Source organism: Dipodomys spectabilis, unplaced genomic scaffold, assembly GCF_019054845.1.
Source record: "Dipodomys spectabilis isolate Male_0828 unplaced genomic scaffold, ASM1905484v1 ptg000438l, whole genome shotgun sequence".
Taxonomy (NCBI): Eukaryota; Metazoa; Chordata; class Mammalia; order Rodentia; family Heteromyidae; genus Dipodomys; species Dipodomys spectabilis.
In genome coordinates, this window is record NW_024871115.1 from 604729 (window position 1) to 627848 (window position 23120).

Consider the following 23120-nt stretch of genomic DNA (forward strand, 5'->3'; position numbering starts at 1 on the left):
GGTGATTTATTGGAGATAAGAGTCTGATGGAGTTTTCCTACACAGGCTGGCTTTGAACCACGATCCTCAGATCTCAGCCTCCTGAGTAGCTAGGATATCAGGGGTGAGCTACCGGCGTGTGGCTCTTCTGTACAACATCAACTGTAAAATAAAATAAAGTAAAATCAATAAAGGACATGTTTGGCAAATAAAGTAAAATGATAACTTATACACAAATGAAAATAATAATATACGTATATGTCTGTGTACATGTATGTACACATCTCTATATTCTTATATATGCATACATATATAAGTGTTTGTATATATACACATATAAGTATGAATATGTACACATAGTTTGTATACATATACATTTATTTAAATAGACTTGAATCCACAATATATTAAGAGCATATTAATGCCAATGAAAACTTTAACCATCCTGAATAAGTTATCCAAAAATCCAAATACATATCTCTATAATAATATAACAATAACCAAGGAACATATGGTTAAAGGAAATAGAAACAATAAGATAGTTCTGCACAACCATTATGTAGAAATTGGAATCGTTATACATTGGTGTTTGGCACTTAAAAAGATATAGTCAGTTTGTTAAACATACTGGCAATCTTTGAGATATTACATATAGAGTTGCCTCTATGATCCAGCATTTTGAATCATAATTTTTTATACAAAGTAGACTTCAACATATGTCCAATGAGACACATGTACAAGGATATACATAGAAAAACCTTTACAATAACATATAATAAAATATTGAAATGCCCATTGAGGATGTTATTCCATTATACACATACATTATACACAAGACAATATGCTCTATCCATGATAAAAATTTACATTGATTTACTTTGGAAACAGTTATAGTACCTGGGAGAAATGGATAAAATAGACTATCTTCTGATTATAAGAGGTTTTTAAAATTAGCACATCTGTAGAATTAGAATATGAAATAATATCTGCTCAAGGGGAGGGTAGGTTGAAATGACAGGAAATGACTACTAATAAATATTGGAGTATTTTGAGAGGGTAGTAATGATAAAATATTCTAGAACTGAAGGTGATATTCTTACTCCAACTCTTTAACATTCTAAGAATCATTGTACTTTATTGAAGAATTGCAAATTGCATTTGCATTAAATTTTAGAATAGAAGTGGGTGAATGTGAGTGATTATTTAGATTTTAAAATCAAAAAATTTTATAATGCATTACTTTAGTATATCGATGAATAAGACAATCAAGAAAATATGATCCGTGATGTATCCTCTGAATGACTATAAATGACATTGCAAGTCAGCGAATATTATACAAAATTATGTAAATTGAGGGATATGATAGGATTGAGAAGGATGAGGGATAATGATCATCAAGAGCCATTGTATTGGGCTGGGAATGTGGTTTAGTGGTAGACTGCTTACCTTGCATGTGTGAAGCTCTGAGTTTGATTCCTGAGTACTACATTAACAAGAGAAGCTGCAATTGGTACTATGACACAAGTCGTAGAGTACTAGCATGAGGAAAAGAAGCTCCAGGACATTGTCAAGGCCCTGAGTTCAAGCCCCAGGACTAGTCGAAAAACCAAAATCCTGGGCACTAGACGGGCACTAGCGCCTCAGGCCTGTAATTCTAGATAATCAGGAGGCTGAGGATTGAGTTTGGAAGGCAGCCCAGGCAAGAAAATCTGTGAGATTATCTCCAATTAAATCTAAGAAAAATCTGAAAGTGCTGCTGTGCCTCAAATGATAGAGTTGTAGTGTTCATCCAAGGGTGCTCAGGGACAGCACCCACCCAGAGTTCAAACCTCAGGAGAGAAAAAAGAAAAAAAAAAACTCACTAAACACTATTCATAAACTGCTTTGTCAAACAGCCTCTCTCATACAACTACTTAAAGTTAATTGAAAATATGATAAAATACAAGTCATTTTGGGAACCAGACATAGATAGTATACACGGGACAAAATAAATTTTATATCATGCAGTTTGAGTTGAACTTTGTTCTATAATCTTCTTACATAATTTATGAAATTGACAATACTGCCAATTATAGGTAAATTTGCTTCAGGAACTGAATGTATTCTGCTGTTTTTTCATAGATAACCATAGGGGTGATTTTTGTCTCTTATTGAAGTGTATCTGATATTTTAAAGTAGATTTGTCCTAATATAAGATTAATTTAATCAATCATTTCATTAGGGCGATGTTTGTCAGATTTCTTTCTAGTAAATCTTATCCCTTATAATAAATGAGAACATGCTGTGACAGTCTCCTATTAATACGACAAATACTTTATAATATTAACTTAAAAGGGGGAAAGATTAATCATGGCTTCTGATTTTACACATTACAGTTTCTGCTTCTTATCCTCATTGCGTGGGTTGGTGGTGGCACAGTACCCCATGTCAAGAACATGTGATGGAGTATGTGTATTCATGGAAGCCAGGAAGTAAAGAAGAGGAGGAATAGGAGTGGGGAAAGGGAGAAAGAGGAGGAGGGGAAGAGGGAGAGGGAGAAGGAAAAGAAAAAGGAGACCGAGACAAAGAAGAAAAAGAAGGAAGAGGAGGAAATGGCTTTGATATTAACATCCTCTTTGATCACAAGCTCTCAGTGACCAAATCTCTACAACTATGCCAACATGAGTGGGTTCACCTCTTTATGGCACGTAGTGAAAGTTAATCATTAATCCCAATCATTTATGATTTCATATTTAATTTCTAGAGTGGTGGGCAGATATTTCTATACAACTGTGTTAACTTCTGTTCCTAAATATTTATTGAATTAATCAGAGAATCTATTTGGAATCAAGGTGGTTTGAATATAACATTGCTGGAGAGATGAATGAAATATTTTGAGTGCAAATACATTTTATTTAGCAGATAAGAAAGCTTCAAGACATTTCATTTTGTGACCTTCAAAAATGACTATTTCATGTAATTCACAATGATTTGATTTTTTCATAATTTTATGACATTTCCATTCAAGTTTTTGTCATCTATAGTGGTTCTTCCTTTCTAGTTGAAGGAAAAATAAATGCTATCATGATCATTTATTTCTTAATTATTCTATAGAGTAGGTATAATATGAATTTCCTAGCATCCAAAAATAAATTATATTCAAGTCTATAGGAATAATTGCATAAGTCATGGAATATCTTGCTTTATGTCATATTGAGATTCATTCAATTTCTAAAAGTCACTGTTGATATAAAATACATGAAATTCAGTGTTTCTCTAAAATGTCTTGCTAATCAAACCTCAGAAATACATGACGAGTAACTAAGATTTTTTTTTTTTTGCGTGTCTCCATTTCCCATACTTTTTTTTTTTTTTATTGTAAAGCTACTATACAGAGGGTTACAGTTACATGAGTGAGGTTATGAGTACACTTCCTCTTGAACATTGTTACCCCCTCCATTGTTTTCCCCCTACCATCCCCTCCCTCCCTCCCTTCCCCGAGGTTCTTTTTTTTTTTTGATTGTGATTAAATGATTACATAATTTCAAAGTCACAAGTTAATTCTAACTTCCCTGGAGCAAGTTGTCTACCACAGTCTGTAATATATAACAGTGTTCACATGTTATATACCATATTTGTGATCAGCAGCATGGGGATATTTAGTAGTGGTTCAACCAGATGAGCGGGAGTTCTTTGTTTCTTAAGTCCTGTTAGTTTTGTCGTATCACCTAACCTTTTGGATTTAGCATCCACTTATCAGGGAGACCATGTACCGTTTGTCTCTTCGTTCTTGGCTTACCTCGCTCAACATGATTCCTTCTAGCTCCATCCATTTCCCTGCAAATGCCATTATTTTGTCATTTCTAATGGCTGCATAATATTCCATTGTGTATAGATACCACAATTTTTGGATCCATTCATCTGTTGTGGGGCACCTAGGTTGTTTCCATATCCTAGCTATTGCGAACAGTGCTGCAATAAACATGGAGGTGCACGTGTCCTTGTATATTGGTTCCTGTTGTTCAGGGTAGATGCCTAGAAGTGGTATGACTGGGTCGTAAGGGAGGTCAATCTTTAGCTTTCTAAGGACCCTCCAGACTGCTTTCCAAAGTGGTTGTATAAGTGTACATTCCCACCAGCAGTGTAATAGGGTTCCTCTTTCTCCACATCCCCTCCAGCATTTGTCGTTGGCTGATTTGTGGATGTGGGACATTCTGACTGGGGTAAGGTGGTATCTCAGGGTTGTCTTTATTTGCATTTCCTTCACCACCAGGGATGATGAACATTTCCTCATGTGTTTCTTTGCCATTTTTATTTCTTCATTTGAGAAGTCCCTCTTTAGTTCCCTTGCCCATTTAGTAATTGGTTTGTTAGGTTTGGGAGGGATTCGTTTCTTGAGTTCCCTGTATATACTGAATGTTAACCCCTTGTCTGATATATTGCTGGTAAATATTTTTTCCCAATTAGTTGGTTGTCTTTCTAGCTTGGTTGTGATAGATTTAGCTGTGTAGAAGCTTTTTGTTTTAACGTAGTCCCATTTGTCGAGTCTCTCTCCAATTTGTTGTGACCCCGGGATTCTGTTCAGGAAGTTCCTTCCTGTGCCTATTAGTTCAAGTGTCTCTCCTACTCTGTCCTGCGGTAGTTTCAGAGATTCAGGTTTAATGTTAAGGTCTTTAATCCATTTTGAGTTGATGTTGGTGCATGGTGATAGGCTGGGGTCCTTTTAGTTTTCTGCATTTGGCCACCCAGTTTTCCCAGCACCTGTGGTTGAAGAGGCTGTTTCTTCCATTGTATGTCTTTGGCTCCTTTGTCGAATATCAGCTGGCTGTAGGCCTGTGGATTTATTTTTGGATCTTCTATTCTGTTCCATTGGTCTTTGGGTCTGTTTTTGTGCCAGTACCATGCTGTCTTTGTTATTATAGCTCTGTAGTAGAGTTTGAAGTTTTGCATGGATATCCCTCCCATGTTGTCTTTATTCCCTAGAATTGTTTTGGATATTCTTGGTCTTTTGCTGTTCCATATGAATTTTTGGACTTTTCTGTATTTCAGTGATGTACGTCATTGGGCTTTTAATAGGAATTGCATTGAATTTGTATATTAATTTTGGCAGTATTACCATCTTCACTATATCAAGTTGGCCTATCCAAGAGCATGGGAGGTCTTTCCATTTCCTAGTGTTTTCTGCAATTTCCTTCTTTAAATTTTTATAGTTTTCATTAAATAGTTCTTTTACATCTTTGGTTAGGTTAATTCCTAAATATTTTATTTTGGGGGAGGTTATTGTGAATGGGGTTGCTCCCTTTATTTCCCTCTCTTCTTGTACATTGTCAAGTGTACAGGAAGGCAACTGATTTTTTTGGGTTTATTTTGTATCCTGCTACTTTGCCAAAGCGATTTATGATTTCTAAGAGTTTGGGGATGGAGTTTTTGGGATTGTGAAAGTATAGTATCATGTCGTCTGCAAAAAGAGATAGTTTAACTTCATATTTCCCTATGCGTATCCCTTTAATGTCTTTTTCTTGCTTTATTGCCCTGGCTAAGGGATCCAGGACTATATTGAAGAGGAGTGGAGACAGTGGGCATTCTTGCCTTGTTCCTGATTTTAGGAGAATTGGTTGTAGCTTTTCCCCATTAAGTATAATATTGGCTATTGGTCTGTCATAAATGGCTTTTATTGTTTTAAGAAATGTTCCTTCGATTCCTATTTTCTCCATAGCTTTTAGCATGAATGAATGCTGAATTTTATCAAAGGCCTTTTCTGCATCTGTGGCGATAATCATTTGATTCTTGACCTTGGCTCTATTGATGTGTTGGATTACATTTATTGACTTACATATGTTAAACCATCCCTGCATCTCTGGGATGAAGCCTACCTGATCATAGTGTATGATTTTTTTTATGTGTTTCTGGATTCCGTTAGCTCTTGTTAAGGATCTCTGCATCTGTGTTCATCAAGGAAATTGGCCTGTAATTCTCCTTTTTGGTTGGGTCTTTGCCTGGTTTGGGGATGAGTGTGATGCTGGCTTCGTAGAATGAGTTTGGGATAGCTCCCTCCTTCTCTGTTTCTCTGAAGAGCTTGAGGAGTATGGGTATTAGTTCTTTTTTAAAGGTCTTATAGAATTCTGCTGTGAATCCATCTGGTCCTGGGCTTTTTTTTTTGTTGGAAGACTTTTGATAACTTCCTGTATCTCGTTGTAGGATATTGGCTTATTATTTCTCTAAAAATGCATCCATTTCTGCCCGTTTTTCTTCCTTTTGAGAGTATAACTTTTGAAAGTAGTCAATTAGGATTGTTTGGATATCTTGGGTACATGTTGTGATTTTTCCCGTGGCATCCCTAATCCTGTTAATGTGGGTTTCCTCTCTTCTTTTTTTAATTAATCTTGCCAACGGTCCATCAATTTTGTTTATTTTTTCAAAGAACCAGCTTTTTGTTTGGTTAATTTGGGCTATAATTTTCTGATTTTCTAATTGGTTAATCTCTGCTCTTAATTTGGTTATCTGGCTTTGTCTAGTAACTTTAGGTTCCATTTTTTCTTGTTTTTCTAGCTGTTTTATACAACACAAATCTTAACCACTACCACATACTCTAAACCTCACATGTACCCTAATGAGTACATCGTATGTAACAAACAATACCATTACACGTAGCTTAACCCTAACCTGTGCCCTCACACAAGCCCTAACCCTAACAAATAACCTAACAAATAGCCTCACTATTAACACAAATCCTACTACACACCCTAACATGTACAGCGACAAGTACCTAAACACACACTCTAAACCTTACAAGCACTCTAACATGTCCCTTAACATACTCCAATGCATACCCTAACACATGCCCTAACCTTAACTCAAATCCTAAACCTAACATATTCTATACACATACTCTAACATGTACTCTAAATCCTAAGTTGTTAGGTAAAAAGTATGCTAACACATACTCCAAACCATATGGGTACCCTTACATGCATCTTAACCTAAATCCCAACCCCACCCATACCCTGATACTTACCAGACTTACCTGCATCCTTGGAGGTAGATGGCCTTCTTTCATCAAACCTGCTTAAGCTGGGTCCAATTTCCACAGAGATACATAGCACACAATACCCACCCATATCCTCACATGTGCATGCATGGCAGGTATGTAAACAGAGAGAAAGCAAAGCTGACTGCTCATTCCAGCCTCCAGTCTCCCCCAAGGGCCCACACCACAGAGCAGGATAGGGCAAGAACTCTGAGCAAACCAACCCCACAACTGCTGAGGCCATGGGAGTGGCCTAACATACACTCTAAACCATACCGGTTTGGAATCCTGAACACTGACATTTGCCTCAAACATGCCTTAATTCTAACCCAAATCATAACCCTAAGAGATACCCTAACATGTGTGCTAACCCTTACACGTACCTTAATCCTAACATGTACTAGAACCCTGAACACATACCTGAACATATACTGTAAACCACACAAGTATCCCTACGTATACCCTAACATGTACCCCAAATGCACTCTAACATGTGCCCTAACACATACTCTAACCCTAACTTGAACACTAATCTCTAACACATACAGGAACAATTACCCTAACTCTCAACCTTACAGCCACCCTTACATATACCCAAACATCTACTTCTTTTGTGTATTAACACATACCCTAACCTGTGCCCTTATTATATACCCTAACACATACCTTAACCCTAACACACCCTAAGACTAACACAAACCAGCAGTGTACCATAAACCTTATTCTTATCATAACATACACCATAATATATACTCTAAACACTAACATGTATTGTAACGATTACTCTTACATGGACCCTGCCATGTACCACAAGCATACACTAATGTATGCCCCAACCATAACATAAACCTTAGCAGATACCCTAACATATACTCTAACCATAGCACACATTCTAATCACTATCACATACTCTAAATCTTACACCCATAACAAGTACCCTACACTTATACCAACACACATCCTAATATGTTGCCTAACCCAAACCATAAATGTAACCCTAACATGTCCCTTAAATCTAACACATGCCCTAACAAGTACTCTAACATGTACTTCAAGTCACACATGTATTATATGTACAATAACATGTGTACTACAAATGCCCTAAAATGATTCCTAACATGTACTCAAAACACTAACTCATATCCTAACAAGTACCCAAGCACATACTGTAAACCATACAAGTACCCTTACAAACACTGTAACATGTACCCCCCCAAAGTAATATAAATCCTAATGTGTCTTAACTTTAACACATATCTTAACCCTATCAGATTCTCCAATAGTATTTTCACTCTAACACACTAAACATGCTCCACACACTAACACACATAGTAACAAGTACCTTAACACATACTCTATAACCCACACAGGTAACCCTTACTTGTACCCTGAATGTACACTAACATACTCTAACCAAAACAAAAACCCTGACCTTAACAGATACAATAACATGTACCCTAACCACTTACATACTGTCAAAAGTACCCTAATACATACTCTAAAATGTACAAGTACCCATACATATACCCTTACATGTTCCTCACATATGCAGTAACCCCAAGTTGTACCTTAATCCTAACATGTACTTAACATGCACCGTAATATACATCCTTATATACACCTAACATGTACTCTATCACATAGCCTAATGTGTGCCCAAACCATAACATTTACCTTAACAATTCCCCTATGAAGTATGCTTACCCGTACCATAACTTGTGCCCTAACACATACCTAACAGGTGCCCTAACCCTAATACATACTATTAACACTAACAAATTCCCTGTCAAGTGCCCTAACTGTTACACGTACCCTAACATATGCCCTAACACATACCATCACCCAAACAAAACCTGTTTAAGGTGGACCAAAGTTTCCAGAGAAACATAGCATGCAATCCCCAACCATATCCTCACATGGAAGGTGCGTCAACAGAGTGAAAGCACAGATGGCCATTCATTCGAATCTCCTGTCTCACCCAAAGTTAGGCCTAACATGACCCACGCCTTCAAGCACAACAGGGCAAGGACTCTGAGTAAAACCCCATGACTGCTGAAGGCCATTGGACTGACTGGACACACACTGTAAATCTACAGGTCTGGAATCATGAACACCAACAAGTACTTCAAACATGCCCTAACTCTAACCCAATGGATACCCTAACACATGTGACAATCTAACACATACCTTAACAGTAACATATGCCCTAACATGTACTCAAACCCTAACAACTACCTGAACATGTACTGTAAACCACACAAGTATCCTTACATGCACACTAACATGTACCCCTAAATGGACTCCAACACGAACAGACAGCTTAAACCTAAAACATACCCTAATGTGTACTTTAACATAGAACCCTAACATCTATCCTAGCAAATACCCTAATCACTAAGACATAAAGTAACAATTACCCTACCAATGCTCTAAACCATACAGGTACCCTTACGTGCACCTTAATATGTACAACCAATGTACCTTAATACATACCCTAACACACACCCTCATCCAAAGCCTAACATACATACCCTACCCCACAAACCTTACCACATACTCTAACACGTAACCTAACAAGTACCATAACCCTAATACATACCCTAAACATGTATTCTAAACATTAACAATTATCCCAACTGGTACCCCAACATGAACTTTAACTCTGCAAAGATCCTTACATGTTTCCTAACTTGTGCCCTAATAGAAGTCACTAACATGTACTCTTTTCATACATATACCTTAATATACCCTAACAGGTGTGCTAACCTTAACCAAAACAATAACTCTAACCCACACCCTACCATGTGCCTTAACTCTACCATACAGTCTAACCTGAACCCAAATGCATACTCAAAGTATTAACAGCCTAACAAGAACACTAACAGGTACTCTTAAACATACATGTACCCTAATATGAACCCTAGCATGTACTCTAAACATTAATGCACCCTAGCAAGTACCCTAACAAGTACTCTAAACCATGCAGGTACTCTTACATGTACCCCAAATCCTCATACCCTAATACATCCTACCCTAATGCATATCCTAACATGTTCTAAACACTACAATATACCATAGCAAGTACCCTCATATATACTCTGAACAGGCACATTACCCTAACATATACCTAGCCAAAGCCTAACCATATACCCCCAAACCATAATGTGTGTCCTAATCTGTACCCTAACACTATCATGTGCTCCAAACTTTACATGCACCCTAACAAGTACCCAAACATATACATTAACATATACTCTAACCCTAAGGCAAACTCTAACAAATATCCTAAGACATAGCCTAACCACAACACATATCTTGACCACGACCACGTACTGTACCTCACATGCACCCTAACAAGTACCTCATATTTACAGAACCATACCAAACACACGGCTTAATCCTAAACTGTACCCTCATATGTGCCCTAACCCCAACACGTAACTTAACCCTAACACATAGCCTCACTCTTCACATATTGAACAAGTACTTTAACGTGTCCCCTAATGTACCCCAATGCATATCCGAACACGTGCCTTAACATTAACTCAGATCCTAGCATATTTTCTAACACTAACATATACCCTAACCCTAACACGTATCCTAAACACATATCCTAATATATACTCTAAATCCTAACATATAAGGTAAAAATTATGCTAACACATCCTCTAAACCGTACAGGTACTCTTACATGTACCCTAACACATACCATAACACATTCATGTCCTAACCCTAACATGTACTCTAACCACTAACATGGATGATAACAAGTACTCTAACATAGTCAGTACCCTAACATGAACCCTAAATATACCCATAACATCAAAAACCCTACAATGAAATATAACCTCAATCATACCAACCTTAAAAACAGTAGCCCTAACAACCCTAAACATTAACATCACCCCTGACCACTGACAATCCTATTCCTTTACCCTATTTCTCAACAACCCAAGTGCTTAACCCTATTCCTCCTCTAGCTCTGGGAGATGGGTTAGGGCTGCTGAATATATTAAGTATACCATTATTGTATGCATTTGAGTTGGCAAATGGCTTCGGGTTAGGCCTAAGATTGGTGAGTGGCTTAGTGTATATGTTAAGGGTACAGGTACCCTAAGCAAAACTTGAACCTACCATTAATATAAACAAACAACCCTATACTTGAACCCAAACCCAAACCTGACCAATCCTAACAACAGTAGCCCTAGTAACACTAGCCCCTATTGTCACCACCCCAGACTCCTGGCAACCCAAGTTTCTTAACCTAATCTCAACCCCACCCACACCCTGATATTTAACAGACTTACCTGCATGCTTGGAGGTAGATGGCCTTCTTTCATCAAACCTGCTTAAGCTGGGTCCAATTTTCACAAAGAGATACATAGCACTCAACCCCCACCCATACCCTCATATGTGTATGCATGGCAGGTGTGTGAACAGAGTGAAAGCACAGCTGACTGCTCATTCCAGTCTCCAGTCTCCCCCAAAGTTGGGCATAGCAGGGCTCACACCATTGAGCAGGGTAGGGCAAAGACTCTGAGCAAACCAACCCCACAACGGCTGAGGCCATGGGAGTGGCCTAACATACACTCTAAACCATACAGGTTTGGAATCCTGAACACTAACATGTGCCTCAAACATGCCCTAACTCAAATCATAGCCCTAAGAAATACCCTAACATATGTGCTAACCCTTACATGTACCTGAACCCTAACATGTACCCAAACCCTAACACATACCTGAACACGTGCAGCAAACCACACATGTACCCTAAGATGTACCCCCCAATATACTCTAACATGTTCCCTAACCCATAACTTCACCCTAACATGTATCCTAACACATACTCTAACCCTAACATGTACCCTAATTACTAACGTACAGTAACAATTACCCTAACGCAGTCTAAACCATACACGCACCCTTACATACACCCAAACAACAATGTGTCTTAACAATACCCTAACATGTGGTCTTAATATATACCATAATCCTACCAAACATACCGAAAACCTAAACCATGACATACCTAAACCCTAACACATACCCGACCTCTAACACAAACCTGCTACCTACTAAAATTTTACCCTTACTCTAACACATATTATAACATATACTCAAGATACTAGCATGTATGGTAACAATTATTCTTACATGAATTTTGAACAAAACAGGTACTCTTACATGTACCCTAGCATGTACCCCAAACACTCTAATGTATACCCTAAGATAGAAATTAAAAGATACTCTGACATGTAACCTAAACATAACATGTACCTTAACCACTGTCACGTACTGTAAACCTTACATATACCCTAAGAAGTACCCTAAACTTATGCCAACACACATCCTAACATGTTGCCTAACCCAAACCATAACTGTAACCCCAACACATACTCAAACATGTACTCACACACTCTAAACATGTGCACATATCTTACAACGTAACCTCATGTGTACTTCAAGGCATGTGTACTTCAAGTCATGTGTACTCTAACACGTGCACAACACATACCGTTTCCTAACATACACTCCAAATGATAACTCATATCCTAACAAGCACCCTAACACTTATTCAAAACCATGCAAGTACTCTTAAACTCACTCAAACGTGTACCCCAAAGTAACCTAATATACACCCTAATGTGTGCCCTAACTTTACCAAGTATGTTAACCCTAACAGATTTCACACTAGTACTCTAACACATTAAACATACTCTAGACACTAACATAAATGGTAACAAGTACCCTAACATGTACTCTATAAAGCATACAGGTAAGCTTACATGTACCCTGAAATCACCTAATATACTCTAACCCTGACCCTAACATGTATTCTATCAAGTACCTTGACATGTACTGTAAAATATACAAGTATCCATACATGTACCCTAACATGACTCAAACATAAGCTAGCATGTACCCTAACATGTACCCTAACATACCCTAATAAGTACTGTAAACCACACAAGTATCTTTTTATGCACCCTATCATGTATCCCCAATGGTCCATAACACAGCCTAACATGTGCCCTAAGCCTAAAAGATGCCCTAACACATACCATAGTATCTGCCATAAGATACACTCTAACAAGTGCTCTAACATGTACTGTAACCCTAACAAATCCCCTATCAAGTACCCTAATTCTAAAACATACCCTAACATGGACCCAAACACATAGCCTAATGTGTGCCATTACTTTACCACGTATATTAAACCTAAAAGATTTCCAAATAGCACTGTAATGCACTAAACATGCTCTGGACCCTAACCCATATGGTAACAAGTACTGAAACATGTACTCTATAAACCGCAAGTATACCCTGAATGTACCCTAACAAAATATAATCCATACTCTACTAATAAATATGGTAACAAGGACCCTAACATGTACTCTAACCCAGTTACCCTTACATATACCCTCACACCTTCACACAAAAACTAACCCAAACCTTAATACCCTTACACATACTATAATCCTAACATGTATATTAACATGTGCCCCAACCACTAACACACACAGTAACAAGTACCCTAACACATCAGGTACTCTTACAAGCACCTTAACATGTACCCCAAATGTACCCTAACACTAACCCTAAGCAATACCCTAACACACATCGTAAACCTAACACAATATTGACATGTGCCCTGAAACATCATAGCCTGCATAGTTCCCTAACATGTGCTCTTAAGCCTAGGTACCCTTACGAGCACCCTAACATGTACTAGAAATGTAACCCAACACATACCCTAACACGTGCCCAAAAAATAACCAAAACCATCACCTTAACCAATATCCTAACATATGTCCTAACCCATGTCCTAACCCAAACACATACTCTAACACGTATTCTAATAAATACCCTAACCACTAATACATGGTCTAAACCATACAGGTAACCTTCATGTACCACAAATGTATAACCTGACACACAACCTAGTGCTGGCTCTAGTCCTAACATGTACCTTAACCCTAACATGTACCCCAAAATGTTCCCTAACATATGCTCCATCATACACCCTAACTCTGACTCATACTCATACCCTAACATATACCCTAACCTGAATCCACACACAAACATGTACCCTAACACCTTATGTACCTTAAAGTGTGCCTCAACCCTAAAATGTATGGTAAACATGAACATGTATCCTAACAAGTACCCTAACACGTACTCCAAGTGATCCTTACATCACTCTAACATGTACCCAACATGCATCCTAACATGTACTCTTACACATACCTAACATGTACCTAACAAGTACCCTAACACATACTCCAAGTGATCCTTACATGCACCCTAACATGTACCCTTACACATACCTAACCCTAACACATAGCATAACCCTAACAATCCCAAACACTTACCATAACTGTATCATGTACCCTAATGTATACCCTAACCACTAATATGTACAGAATCAAGCACCCTAACATGTACCCCAAACCTACCCTAAATGCATGCCCTAACATGTACCCTAATGTACCTTAAACCCAAACACTATTTTAACATGTTCCCTAACATGTACCCCACCATACACCCTAACTCTGAACCCATACTCACATCTTAACATGTGCCTTAGCCCACACTCATACCCTAAGACATACCCTAAGCCACTCAGCAATCTTATGCCTCACCCTAAACCAGCTGCTAATCCAAATCCATAACTGTATGACTAACACTTTCTACAACTCCCCAAACCTACATTAACCCTTTACTAACTAATTACCTAATCCTCAATTGTTCCATACCCACTCTGAAGACCGCTCCATAACATATCCATCATCCTAACCCATCCCACAAAGTTCTTCCTTGCCCGTTCCCAAACTAACCCTGAACCTAACTTTAACATGTATTTTAACCCTAACAGATTTCACTATAGCACCCTAATACATTACACATACTCTAGACACTAACACATATGGTTATAAATAGCCTAACACATACTCTATAAACCATACACGTAACCTTACATGTACCCTGAATGTACCCTAGCATACTCTAACCCTGACCTTAACATATACCATAACATGTACTCTAACAAGCACCCTGACACATACTCTAAAAAACTGTAACCATAAAACATATCCAAACATACACTCTAATACAAGCTCTAAACACTTACATATATCCTACAAGTACTCTAAAATGTACTTCGAGTATTACAAGTACCCTAAAGTGTGCACAACACAGGTAACCTTACATCTGCCCCAAACGTATAAGTACCCAAACATGTTCTCTATAAACCTAACCTTAGCCTAACCCATTCCATAATCCAAATGCTAATCCCTTCCATAACTCCTAACTTCACCAGATCCCTAACCCATTCTCTAACCAATCCATTATCATACGGTAACATTGACCCTAACACTAACTTAACTCTTCATACAAACCTGCTCTGTTTGGCTAATCGAAAACCCAACACCTAATCTAACCTATTTCTGATCCATAACAAAAAATTTAATTCTAACTTCCACCCTGAGTAGCCCTAAAACACCCAAACTTAACCCTACCCTTAGCATCAACAACCCTACACCTATAACCAATTCCTCAACAATTCTTCCATAACCTTATGCCTCTCATAGCTTTGGGAAGTTGGTCAAAGCTCCTGAATGTGTTAGGTACACACTTTGTGAATGGATTTGAGTTAGCTCACAGCACAGGACAGACGGCAGGGTTGGGGCCTAGAATCATCAAAGTTGTTCTGACTAGTAACAACTTACCAAGCAGGAAGGAGTAGGCCTCCCTTCCTCACAAATGCCTTCACCCCTTCTCCAGGTACCATAAGCACAGATGAAAGCATGGTAGAGATGAGGATGGAAGCCTAAGTTGGGACTCAGTCTGCCAAAGCATACACTGAGTTGTAGAGCAAGATTCTACATGCGTAATTCAAAGTGTGGGAACTCTCCCCAGCTTCTCCTGACACTCAGTATATTTTCTCCTCAAAGTGCCTACAGGCAGAGGCAGGCAACTACCAACAAAGGATAGGCATCCAGGAGCCCTGTCACAGACAAGGGGGACCTGGTATGTCTGACAAGGAAAAGAAAAAAGCTAGGGTATGCCTTCTGCTTCCCTCAAAAAATCCTTATCAGAATGTGGACATGACTCCAGTCTACAGAAACTGATTGGCTTCTAAGGCATAAAATGGAGAGCTTAGTGTTGAGGTGTTGCCCTAGCCTGTGAAGAGCCCTGAACATAGTATCACCAGAATTCAACAAAGCAAATTGAAATACCTTGGAATGCCTGACAAAATGTCTGTAAGGTGTATGTAATGAAAACATAAACATGTGTCACACATCCTCTCACCCCCTAACCACCATACCTTATGCAGGACATAGCTGAAAGCTCACTAAAGACTTGGTGACATGGATACAGGCCTGGGATGAGCCTAATGTGTTCAAATTTGTTCTGACAGGTATCAACTTACCAAGCAGGAAGGGAGAGGCTTCACCTCCTTCTCCAGGCCCAAGTGTAGACATGAAAGTATAGATGAAAACTTGATGCAGACTTGGAGAAATGCCAGCGGCAAGAGCAAGTGCTGATGGGATCCGATCCGTCCAGACCATCCCACATTGGTCTATACACCATGAACCTATATTCGCGATTCCAAGCTTCCAGGCTCTCCCCATTTTATCCTGAGACTCTGCATGTTTTCTTCTTAAAATGCCTATAGTCAGAGGAAGACAACATGCATCAAAAGCTGGAAATCAAGGAAAACAAAGGCTAGAGAGAAAGAACCAGGGCCAAGAGCTGAGGCACTTGCCTAACTTGTGGGAGGCCCTGGAACACAATACCACTGGAATTCACCGACAGGAAATTGAAACACTTTTGTGTACCTAGTAATGTGTAAAAGAGGGCTAGGAACATGGCTTAGTGGCAGAGTGCTTGCTAGCATGCATGAAGCCCTGGGTTCAAATCCTAAATACCAGATACACAGAAAAATCTGGAAATGGTGCTGTGGCTCAAGTGATAGAGTGCTAGCCCTGAGTGAAAGAGCTCAGGGACATTGCCCAGGCTATAAGTTCAAGCCCCAGGACAGGCAAAAAAAATGTATTAAATACCTATATTATGAAAACAAAAATGTCTTTGTGCTGGTCCTGGGGCTTGAACTAGGGGCCTGGGTGCTCTCCCTGAGTTGTTTTTGTTCAGTGCCAGTGCTGTACCACTTGAGCCACAGCTCCACTTCTAGATGAGCCAGAATAGGAATTGGACATCCTTTAGAGCAGGCCTAGTCAGAGCTGGCCGAAACTGGAGCTGTTGCCAACAAGGGAAAGGCCCGGACATACAGAAAGCCCAAACCAGGAGCTCAGGGAAAGCCCAGACCCAGGGAATGATGAGACCTGGGGAAGGCCGAGACCCAAGGAAGGCCTGGACCCAGGGAAGGCCTGGGGAAAGAACAGGACTCTGGGAAGGGATGGATGCAGGCAAGGCCCAGATTCAAGAAAAAATGGGACTCAGGGAGGCCTGGACCCAGGGAAGCCCTGGACTCGGATATGTGTACTTGCTGCAGATGTGCAGCCAGCTACAGAGGCCTGGTGTGGGACCTGCCTGGTGTGGGGGCTGGTATAGGGCCTGGCGTGGGGCCTGCATGCTGTGGGGCCTGCCTGGAGTGGGGCCTGGTGTGGGACCTGCCTGGTATGGGGCCTGGTATGGGGCCTGCCTGGTGTGGGGCCTGGTATGGGGCCTGCCTGGTATGGGGCATGCTGTAAGGGCTGCCTGGTTTGAAGCCTGGTATGGGGCCTGGTGTGGGACCTGCCTGATGTGGGGCCTGGTATGGGGCCTGGTGTGGGGCCTGCCTAGTGTGGGGCCTGTTGTGGGACCTGATGTAGGGCTTGGTGTGGGGCCTGGTGTGAGACCTGCCTGGTGTGGGGCCTGGTGTGGGACCTGGTGTGGGACCTGCCTGGTGTGGGCCCTGGCATGGGGCCTGGTGTGGGACCTGCCTGGTGTGGGGCATGCCTGGTGTGGGGCATGCCTGGTGTGGAGCCTGGCGTGGGGGCTGCCTGGTGTGGGGCGTGATGTGGGACCTGCCTGGTATGAGGCCTGGTGTGCGGCCTGCCTGGAGTGGGGCCTGGTGTGGGGCCTGGCATGGGATCTGGCATGGGGCCTGGTGTGGGGCCGGCCTAGCATGGGACCTGCCTGGTGTGGGGCCTGCCTGGTGTGGGACCTGCCTGGTGTGGAGCCTGGCATGGGGCCTGCCTGGTGTGGGCCTGGTATAGGACCTGGCATGGGCCTGATGTGAGGCCTGCCTGGTGTGGGGCCTGCCTGGTGTGGGGCCTGCTTGGTGTGGGGCCTGGCGTGGGGTCTGGTGTGGGGCCTGCCTGGTGTGGGGCCTGGTGTGGGGTCTGCCTGGTGTGGGGCATGCCTGAAGTGGGGCCTGGTGTGGGGCTTGGCGTAGGGCCTAGTATGTGACCTAGTGTGGGGCATGGTGTGGGGCCTGCCTGGTGTGGGGTCTGGCTTGGGGCCTGATGTGGGACCTGCCTGGTGTGGGGCCTGCCTGGTGTGGAGCCCGGCATGGGGCCTGATGTGGGACATGCCTGGTGTGGGGCCTGCCTGGTGTGGAGCTCGGCATGGGGCCTGGCGTGGGGCCTGGTATGGGGCCTGCTTGGTGTGGGGACTGGTATGAGGCCTGCCTGGTATGGGGCCTGGTGTGGTCCCTGACGTGAGGCCTGGCGTGAAGCCTGACATGGGGCTTAGTATGTGACTTGGTATGGGGCATGGTGTGGGGCCTGCCTGGTGTGGGGCCTGGCTTGGGGCATGGTGTGGGGCCTGCCTGGTGTGGGGCCTGCCTGGTGTGGAGCCCGGCATGGGGCCTGATGTGGGACCTGCCTGGTGTGGGGCCTGCCTGGTGTGGAGCCCGGCAAGGGGCCTGCCTGGTGTGGGGCTTGGTGTGGGGCTTGCTTGGTGTGGGGCCTGGTGTGAGGCCTGCCTGGTATAGGGCCTGGTGTGGTCCCTGACTTGAGGCCTGGCATGAAGCCTGACGTGGGGCCTAGTGTGTGACCTGGAGTGGGGCATGGTGTGGGGCCTGCCTGGTATAGGTCCTGGTATGGGGCCTGGAGTGGGACCTGCCTGGTGTGGGGCCTGGTGTGGGGCCTGGTATGGGGCCTGGTGTGGGGCCTGCCTGGTGTGGGGCCTGGTGTGGGGCCAGGTATGGGGCCTGGCATGTGGCCTGGCATGAGGCCTGGCGTGGGGGCTGCCTGGTGTGGGGCCTGGTATGGGGCCTGGCATGAGGCCTGGCGTGGGGGCTGCCTGTTGTGAGGCCTGGTGTGGGACCTACCTGGTGTGAAGCCTGCCCGATGTGGGGCCTGGTGTGGGGCGTGGTGTGGGGCTTGCCCAACGTGGGGTACAGTGTAGGATCTGCCTGGTGTGAGTCCTGCCTGGTGTGGGCCCTGATGTGGGGCCTGCCTGGTGCAGGAACTGCTTGGTGCGGGGCCTGCTTGGTGCGGGGCCTGGTGTGGGGCCTGGCGTGGGGCCTGCCTGGTGTGGGGCCTGGTGTGGGGCCCACCGGGTGTAGGGCCTGGTGTGGGCCTTGCCTGGTATGGGTCCTGCCTGGTGTGGGGCCTGGTGTGAGTCCTGCCTGGTATGGGGCCTGATGTGGGGCCTGGTGTGGGGCCTGCCTGGTGCGGGGCCTGCCTGGTGTGGGGCCTGGTGTGGGGCCTGCTTGGTGCAGGGCCTGCCTGGTGTGGGGCCCGGTGTGGGGCCTGCCTGGTGTGGGTCCTGCGTGGCGTGGGGCCTAGTGTGGGGCGTGGTGTGGGGCCTGGCGTGGGGCCTGCCTGATGTGGGGCCTGCCTGGTGTTGGGACTGGCGTGGGGTGGGGCCTACCTGGTGTGGGGCCCGCCTGGTGTGGGGCCCGCCTGGTGTGGGGCCCGCCTGGTGTGGGGCCCGCCTGGTGTGGGGCCCGCCTGGTGTGGGGCCCGCCTGGTGTGGGGCCTGCCTGGTGTGGGACCTGCCTGTTGTGGGGCCTGGTATGGGCCCTGGCGTGAGGCCTAGTGTGTGACCTGGCGTGGGGCATACTATGGGGCCTGGTGTGGGACCTGCCTGGTACGAGGCCTGGTGTAGGGCCTGCCTAGTATGAGGCCTGCCTGGTGTGTGGCCTGCCTGGTGTGGGGCATAGTGTGGGGCCTGCCTGCTGTGGGGCCTGCCTGCTGTGGGGCCTGGTGTGGGGCATGGTGTAGAACCTGCTTGGTCTGGGACATGGTGTGGAACCTGCTTGGTCTGGGGTGTGCCTGGAGTGGGGCCTGGTGTGGGGCCTCCCTGGCGTGGGACCTGCCTGCCGTGGGTCCTGGCTTCATCAAAGTCACCTCAGAATGTGCTCAAATGACACATGGGGAGAGACAAGCCACACTGCTCACACACTTCCACTGACACCGCACCCAGGCCTGGGCCTAGACAGCTCCGGACACCTGGCTCAGGGACTGGCAGCACCGCAGTCACCTCAGGAGGGACACAAATGACACACCGGGAGAGGCAGGGCCCACTGTTCCACACACTTCCACAGACACCCACACCCAGGCTCTGGGCCTAGACACCCACACCCAGGCTCTGGGCCTAGACACCCACACCCAGGCTCTGGGCCTAGACACCCACACCCAGGCTCTGGGCCTAGACAGCTCCGGACGCCTGGCTCAGGGACTGGCCGCAACGAAATCACCTCAGGAAGGACACAAATGACATACCGGGAGAGGCAGGCCGCACTGCTCCACCCTGTCCTCCACCAGCACCACCCCAGGCCCCATCCGCACCTGGCCGGAAACCGCTCGTCCTCTGCTTAGTTCAGCTCATCCTCCGCAGTCGCCTCATGGTCCGCTCAGGGCCCGCGTCCTGCCTTCTCCACAGACAAGCTGACCGCCCAGAGCCCGCGTCCTCCAGGCGCTTCCTCCTGAGAAAAGCCACCGGCACCTGACAGTGCACCCGCCCAGCTCTGCAGGAAGGCCACAGCGCGCCCAGAGGAAGGAGCTGCTGGAGTCTGCCGCCTCAGACAGAACCGACCTAAACCAGTCCAGCCCTCCAGTCCACCCCCGCCCCACTCACTTCCTCTCTCCTGCCCCGCCCCTCATGCGCTCTGCCCCCGCAAGCCCCGCCCATACCTGCTCACTCCCAATCTAGTTCCACCCTTCCCAGGCTCTGTCCCCGAAGCCCCACCCCTGGGCCACTCACTTCCTCTCTCTAGTCCCGCCCCTCCCCGTTCTCCAGCACAAGCTCGGCCCCGGGCTGGGTTCACCTCGGGCGGCTCCCTTCCAGGCTGGGCTGTGGGCACTGGCCACGAAGCTCAGTGGCGGCCTCGGGGCGTGCTGCAAGGCCCTATGGGCCTGGAAGCAGGGAATAACCGCAGGAACCAGCCTCTGTGCCAGCACAGCCTGGGGCTCTAGGGGAGGGTAGGGGTCACCAGCATGGAGTCAGGCCCTGTCTGCATGTCGGGAACCCCGCAGTAGCCCTGTAGTAGCTCCCCGGGCCCGCCCTGTCCTGCAAAGCGCCGCTGGCTACACCCCACTCCCCACAGGCCCCTCCCTGGTCCAGCAGAGCCCCGCAGGCCCTGCCCCTGCAAAGCGCCACTGGCTCCACCCCACTCCCCGCAGGCCCCTCCCTGGTCTGGCAGAGCTCTGCAGGCCCCGCCCTGCTCCTGCAAAGTGCAGCTGGATCCATCCTGCTCCCCACTGGCCCCGCCCTGCTCCTGCAAAGCGCCGCTGGCTCCGCCCTGCTCCCCACAGGCCCCGCCCCGCTCCTACACAGCCAGAAGACCCCGCCCCACTCCACAGGCCCCGCCCTGGTTCTGCACAGCCGGAAGACCCTGCCCCACTCCACAGGCCCCGCCCTGGTTCCCGCATAGGCCCCGCCCACCCTGCACCTAGAGGTGACCCAGCAGCAGGCAGCCGACCAATGGTGGTGGGCCAGCGCTGCAGGGTGCGCTGGTGATAATCATGGGACTCCGCAGCCGCAGGGCCCAGGGCCAATCTGGGGGGGGGGGGGGGGGGAGGAGTGGCAGAGGGGGAGGAGGAGGTTAGGCAAGCGCCCGTGGGCGGGGCCAGCGGGATGGGCTGTGGGGCGGGGCCAGGATTTCCCGCCAAGGCCCTCTCGGTGGGGCGTGAGGCCTAGTGTGTGACCTGGCATGGGGCATGCTGTGGGGCCTGGTGTGGGGCCTTGGTGTGGGACCTGCCTGCTATGAGGCCTAGTGTGGCCTGCCTGGTGTGGGGCCTGCCCGGTGTGGGGCCTGCCCGGTGTGGGGCCTGTGAGGCCTGCCTGGTGTAGGGCCTGCCTGCCGTGGTGCCTGGCTTCATCGAAGTCACCTCAGAATGTGCTCAAATGACACACCGGGAGAGGCCGGCCGCACTGCTTCACACCCTTCCACAGACACCCGCACCCAGGCCTGGGCCTAGACAGCTCCGGACGCCTGGCTCAGGCCCTAAACGCACCAAAGTCACCTCAGGAGAACACAAATGATACACCGGGAGAGACAGGACGCACTGCTCCACCCTGTGCCCCACCAGCACCACCCCAGGCCCTGTCAGCACCTGGCCGGAGGCCGCTCGTCCTCGCTCAGCTCCACTCGTCCTCCGCAGTCGCCTCACGGTCCGCTCAGCTCCGCTCGTCCTCCGCAGGCGCCTCAGGGTCCGCTCAGCTCCGCTCGTCCTCCGCAGGCGCCTCACGGTCCGCTCAGCTCCGCTCATCCTCCGCAGGCGCGTCCCGGTCCGCTCCGCTCCGCTAGTCCTCCGCAGTCGCCTCACGGTCCGCTCAGCTCCGCTCGTCCTCCGCAGGCGCCTCACGGTCCGCTCAGCTCCGCTCGTCCTCCGCAGGCGCCTCCCGGTCCGCTCAGCTCCGCTCGTCCTCCGCAGTCACCTCATGGTCCGCTCAGCTCCGCTCGTCCTCCGCAGTCGCCTCAGGGTCCGCTCAGGTCCGCTCGTCCTCCGCAGTCGCCTCACGGTCCGCTCAGCTCCGCTCGTCCTCCGCAGTCACCTCATGGTCCGCTCAGCTCCGCTCGTCCTCCGCAGTCACCTCATGGTCCGCTCAGCTCCGCTCGTCCTCCGCAGTCGCCTCACAGTCTGCTCAGCTCCGCTCGTCCTCCGCAGGCGCCTCAGGGTCCGCTCAGCTCTGCTCGTCCTCCGCAGGCGCCTCACGGTCCGCTCAGGCCCCGCGT

At 46.2% G+C, this 23120-nt stretch overlaps 1 long non-coding RNA gene across 2 annotated transcripts; it reads right to left on the reverse strand.

Annotated features, from left to right (window-relative positions):
• Positions 1 to 32: 32 nt before the first annotated feature.
• LOC122097909 lies at positions 33 to 22617 on the reverse strand. Of its 2 annotated transcripts, XR_006145610.1 has the most exons (4): positions 22498 to 22617; positions 20731 to 20909; positions 16419 to 16658; positions 33 to 141 (listed from the first exon to the last, which is right to left on the reverse strand). It is a non-coding gene; the product is annotated as an uncharacterized LOC122097909 (long non-coding RNA). The 2 variants fall into 2 exon arrangements; XR_006145611.1 differs by lacking the exon at positions 22498 to 22617 and having other exon boundaries at positions 20731 to 20977.
• Positions 22618 to 23120: the final 503 nt, after the last annotated feature.